This window comes from Orycteropus afer, unplaced genomic scaffold (genome assembly GCF_000298275.1).
Source record: "Orycteropus afer afer isolate SDZICR_OR568_19922 unplaced genomic scaffold, OryAfe1.0 scaffold00152, whole genome shotgun sequence".
Classification (NCBI taxonomy): Eukaryota; Metazoa; Chordata; class Mammalia; order Tubulidentata; family Orycteropodidae; genus Orycteropus; species Orycteropus afer.
This window is the reverse complement of record NW_006921739.1, coordinates 4,299,878-4,306,319: the sequence shown is the minus strand read 5'-3', so window position 1 is coordinate 4,306,319 and position 6,442 is coordinate 4,299,878.

Here is a 6,442-nt window from a genome sequence, read left to right as displayed (position 1 = left end):
CTGACTGTTCCTCTGTCTGGCTTATACACCACATAATGTGCAAGATGATTCATTAGGGTACAGAAATACCAAAAATAAGGTTTGTATATATTTTTATCTAATGAATATAAAATAAATTTGGTTTTATTAGTTTTTTGAAAAAGATGAATTGACGCTAGTGTTCTTACTTTGCATTTATTAAATAGGAATATGTCACAGACAGTAAGAGAAGTATCCTGAGGGAAGAATGGAAATTGTATAACTTGGAAGGGTTGAAATTAGTACCTTCATTTGATTTTTTGCTTCAGTATATGGTTACATAATGTAGTATGACTGTATTATGGATTGGGAGCTCTGGTAGTGTAGCGCCTAAGGCACTTGACTGCTAACCAGAAGGCTGGAGGTTCAAACCAACAATATTATGGATTATTCTGTCCTATTGGGTCACTATGGAGTTCTGGTAATGTAGTGGTTAAGGCATTTGACTGCTAACCAGAAGGTCATTGATTTGAACACATAAGCCACTGTGTGGAAGAAAGATGAGGCAGTTAGCTTTCATAAAGATTTACAGTCTTGGAAACTCAATGGTGGTCACTATGAGTCAGAATTGACTTGATGGCAGTGAGTTTGGTTTGGTTTGCTATAGGGTCACTAGGAGCCCTGGTGCCACAATGGGTAAGCACTTGGCTGCTAACCAAAATATCAGCAATTTGAATCCACTAGCTACAACAAGCTGCTGTGCATGAGAAAGATGTGTTAGTCTGCCTTTGTAAAGATTTACAGACTTGGAAACCCTATGGGCTAGTTCTCACCAAAACAAACAAACAAACAAAAAACCAAACAAACCAAACTCAATGCCATGGAGTCGAGTCCGAGTCACAGTAACTCCTCTTTGGGTTTTTGAGGCAATATCTCTATGGAAGTATATTGCCCAGTCTTCCTTCTGAGGAGTGGCTGGTAGGTTTGAACCACTACCCTTCTGATTAGCAGTCAAATACTTATGCCCTATACCCCCAGAGCTCCTTGGGATAGTTCTGCTCTGTCCTATAAGATCACTATGAGTCAGAATCTGCTCAACGATAGTTTAAGTGAATTTACAGATTGGTTTGGTTAAGTGAATTTACAGATTTCATGATTTATACAGACCAAGACAAGAGGTTGTTGTTCGAATAGAACAAGGGGATACTGCACAGTTTAAACTCAGGAAGGGTGTGTTTCAGGATTATATCCTTTCATGATACTTGTCCAATCTGTATGCTGAGCAAATAATCCGAGAAGCTGGACAATATGAAGATGAACGCGGCATCAAGATTGGAGGAAAACTCATTAACAACTGTGATATACAGGACACCACTGCTTTTCATACCCTCTGAAAAGGCTACTGCAAAACTTTGTTAGTGTCCTTAAGACACCCAGCTTATTCTCATATCCCCTTTATCTTAACATTTCATACATTTTATTTCCAGACAGATTTCTTTACATAAAATATAAATTCTGAAAGCTATTTAGCAGGACCTCCTTCAACTATATTTGTTTATTCTCAGCACTTATTCTTCTTGAGAACCCCATCATTATCTAATGTTGAATTGACAAAGATGTCTCAGGTATTCGTTTCTGAGTAGAGCCACTGCTCTCTTTTCTTCACTGCACACTGGCATCGTCTGGGGAACTTGAGCAACTACTCATGCTTGGATCTCATCTTCATAGTGTGAACAAGATATTGGGATGTTTAGAAGTTCCCTCAGATGATTCTAATATGTGGCCAGTGTTGGGAATCAACACATCATCCTCTGAGATCTTGAACACCAGTGTCTACCCTTTGGCTACAATTTAATTTCTCTTACTACATGCGTTCCAAAAAGGCAGTGACAATTTCTTATTCATTTTTGTATTTACAGTCCTGGCAGCATAGTGGATTCTCAAGAAAACTTTGTTGAATGAGTAATGAAATCAAGATGTGTACATTTCTAGGCGCTTTTGTGACCCATCTCTCCAAACCTAAATTCCCAACTATCTGTTCTCCTTGTTGACTTAAATTCTTGTAAGCACCTCTGATTTAAGATTTCCAGTGCTGAATCAGTTGTAGTTGCTTTTCCTGAAAGTTGCTCCTTCTCATGTGTTTCCTATATTGGCAAATTGATCATACCCACTGGGTCACCTAAAGCTAGAAATACAAGTCCAGTTTGATTATTTATTCTCATTACCCAGCCCCAATTGATCACTTGATACTTTCTTCAAAATGTTTGTCATTTTCATACTCTTTGTTTTTTTTAGTTTTGAAACAATCATGAGCTAATAAAAATGTTGCAAGAATAGTACAAAACCTCCTGTATACTCTTTGCCCAGTAACTCCATTCAGGCTTTGCAAATTATTCCAATAACATGTTCATAGCAAAGGCATCCAAGCCAAGATCACATGTGGCACCCAGTTAATGTATTGCCCAATTCTTCTTGGGTTAGTGCTTCAGTCTTCCTTGGAAACTCTGTCCCTTACTCAGAATTAATCACTATTCTAAAGCTGATATGATTAACTTATATTATGTTTTTGTACTTTCACTCAATATATATGTACCTATAAATGATTCTAGTATTTTATATTTTTTAAATTGTAGGTAAATGATATACAGACGTATCTTTTTGATTAAGGTTGTAGCACTTCTGTTAGTTGTGTCTACTTCTCTGATTCTTTATGGAGTAACTGCTTTTGTGTTTTGTAGCTTTTTTTTTTTTTTTTTTTTTAGATGAACTCAGTTCTTATTTATTGTGCTTTAGGTGCATATTTACAGAGCAGAGTTTGTTTTATATTCAACATTTCATGTATATTTGTCTTCACCCCCCAATTACCATCCGCAACCCTAGCCCCCTCTCCTCTCCCTTCCCAGTAACCCTCCCCCCAAACTGTGCCCCTGCATTCCTGTGTGTCCTACATTTCCTCTGTGTGAATATTGCCCCTCTGGTGCCCCGGGGTTGATTGGTCCAAGGGATGCATCTCCATAGACTATGTGGGTGTGTCACCCTGGGTTGAGTGGTCTGCATGTACGTCTTGTTTACTATTGGGCTGAGAATCAGTGAGTTTTGTCCCAGGCCCGAAGTGTATCCCAGGACCATAGTATTGGGGGTCCTACCGGACTCCATCCAACCAGTAATTCTGGTCATTATTGTGTTTTTGGATTTTGTTCCACATTTTTCCTCCCATTCTATCCAGGATCTCTAGTTTTGATCCTTTCCCGAGGGGTTAGCATTGGTAGCTGGGTACCATCTAGTTCTTCTGGTCTTGAGGTCCTTCATGTGCTAGAGCTGATTGCTTCCAAATGCCCTTGCTTTTTTGTACTTTTATTCACTTCCGATGATAGGAGACCATTAGCTGCATCTTAGATGGCTGCTTGAAAGCTTTTAAGACCCCAGTCACTACTCACCAATGTAGGTTGTAGAACAAGATTTTTGTGTATTTTGTTGTGCCAATTGAGTTTGGTGTCCCCCAATACTATGGTCCTGAGTTGGTAGATCTGTTGGATCTCTCTCCCACAGTGTCTGGCTGACTGTGAGGGATTGCTCTATGTCTGTCTTCTGTTGTTTCTGTAAGGATTGAGCATCTCTTGTATCTGTGCAATATTAGCCTCAGCTGAGTCTATCTTTGGTCTAGAGTATAATCCTGTTCACTGACCCATATCTGATCTTCTCAGATGTTTATGTGTTTATCTGTTGCCTGGTGCTTGGTGTTAATGGTAATGCAGTATTGTAGATATACTGGTATTAGCTTCTGTCATCTATATCTTATATGCACAATTCGGTGTATTCCCTTTCCCCAGTGTTATCATGGTGGTCACAGACTCTTTCCATACTATCCCTCCCCTTGCCCACCTCAGCATGTGGCTCCCAACTAGCCTGAAGTTATTCCCTCTCCTTCCCTCCCCACCCTGGTAACCTACAAAGTGAGTTCCCTTCCTTAAGCAAATCATTCCTTGTCTTTTTACAGTAATGGGCTCATACAGTATTTGTCCTTCTGTGACTGATTTATTTCACACAGCATAAGGTCCTCCAGGCTCATCCACGTTGTGAGATGATTTGCGTATTCTTCATTGTTCTTTAATATAGCATAGTATTCCACTGTGTGAATGTACCATAATTTGGTTAGCCATTCATCTGTTGGTGAGCAGTTAGGTTGTTTCCATCTCTTTGCTATAGTGAATTGTGCTGTGATGAACATAGGTGTGCTTGTGTCTGTTTGTGTCCTGCCTCTCATTTCCTTAGGATGTATTCTTAGTAATGGAATTACTGGGTCAAATGATATTTCTATTTTCAGTTTTCTAAGGAAACACCATACTGTTTGCCACAATGGTTATACCATTTTACAATCCCACAAGCAGTGTATGAGAGTTTGAATCTCTCCACAACCTTGCCAGCATTTGTTATTTTCTGTCCTGTTGAACTTTGCCACTATTGCTGGGGTGAGATGATATCTCATCATTGTTTTGATTTGCATCTTTCTAATGACTAAAGATCATGAGCAATTCCTCATGTGTTTGTTGACCACCAGCATATCTTTATTGAAGTGTCTGTTTATGTCTCTTGCCCATTTTTGAATTGGATTGCTTGTCTTTTTGGTATTGAGGTATTGAAGTAGTTTTTTTTTTTTTTCCTTTTTAAATGTTGCTTCTATTAGAGATTCCTCAGATTATCAACGGCCAATCAACAATTTTTATATGAATTTCTTGACTTGGAAGTTCCAAGTTCATGCAGATAATGTAAGTTTGAAACCCAAATCAGCATGAGACACAAGCATGATGACAAAATCGCAGGGAAGACGTTCTCACGGGGATGAATTTTGTCTAGTATGCCTTTTCACTGAGGGTACAGAACTTCACAGGTTTTAAATTTATTTGTGTGTGGGAGAAGGTGAGGGAGGGTTCATGGTTTCTAATTCCTGCTTGCACCAAGGCTCTGATGCCTTCTGTTGCCACGTGTTCAAATTCCTTCTCCCAAGAACCTCCACCTACCCAGAACAGGATTAGATTGTCTGATTATAACTGTGGTGGTCTTTGAGGTGTAATAAATTATCTGGTATGGCTTTTCTAGGCATAAGTCTTTGTAAAGTCCCTGATGGAATTTGCCATGAGCACCTTAATCTTCAAAGAGACATCTTTGCTCTTCAACACTTTAAAAGAGGTCTTTTGCATCAGATTTGCCAAGTCCAATACCTAATCTGATTTCTTGACTGCTGCTTCCATTGGTGTTGATCGTGGAAACAAGTAACATGAAATCTCTGACAACTTCAAATCTGTTCTCCATTTATTGTGTTGCTGCTTTTTGGTCCAATTGTGAGGATTTTTGTTTACTTTATGTTGAAGTATAATCCATACTGAAGGCTGTAGTTTTTAATCTTCCTCAGTAAGTGCTTCAAGTCATCTTCATTTTCAGCAAGTAAGCTTGTGTTGTCTGCATAAGGCAGGTTGTTGGTCTTTCTCCAGTCCTGATACTGTATTCTTCATATAGTCCAGCTTCTTAGATTATTTGTTCAACATACAAATTGAATAAGTGTGGTGAAAGGATACAACCCTGATGCACTCCCTTCCTGATTTAAACCTTGCAATATCCCCTGTTCTGTTTGAACAACAGCCTCCTTGTCCATGGACAGGTTCCTCATGAGAACAATTAAGTGTTCTGGAATACCCATTCAATGTTATCCATAATTTGTCAGGATCTACACAGTTGAATTCTTTTGCATAGTCAATAAAACATAAGTAAACATCTTTCTGGTATTCTTGCTTTCAACCAAGATCCATCTGACATCAACAATGATGTTCTTTGTTCTATGTCCTTTTTGAATCCAGCTTGCATTTCTGGAAGTTCTCTGTCAATATACTGCTACAACCAGTTTTGAATTATCTTCAGCAAAATTTTACTCGCATGTAATATTAATGATATTGTTTGATAATTTCCACATTTTGTGGGAATCACCTTTCTTCGGAATGGGTACAAATATAGATTTCTTCCAGGCAGTTGGCCAGGTAACTGCCTTTCAAATTTCTTGGCATGGATGAATCAGTGCCTCCAGTGTGACATTTGTTTGTTGAAACATCTCAATGGGTATTCTGTCAATCCGTGGAGCCTTGGTTTTCTCCAGTTCCTTCAGTGCACCTTTGACTTCTTCCTTGAATACCATTGGTTCTTGATCATATGCCACCTCCTGAAATATTTTAACATCTACCAATTCTTTTTGGTACAGTGAGTGTGTGTATTCCTTCCACCTTCTTTTGATACTTCTTGCATCATTCAATATTTTGCTTATAGAATCTTTCAGTATTGCAACCTGAGGCTCATTTTTTAAATACCTTTTATTGAAATATAATTTATATACAGTGAAATACACAAAACTAAAGTGACATGGGTCAATGCATTTTTTTTTTCAGTGTTCCCTCCTCTCCCCTCCCATCCCTGGCAACCAACAAAGTTTCCCTCCATA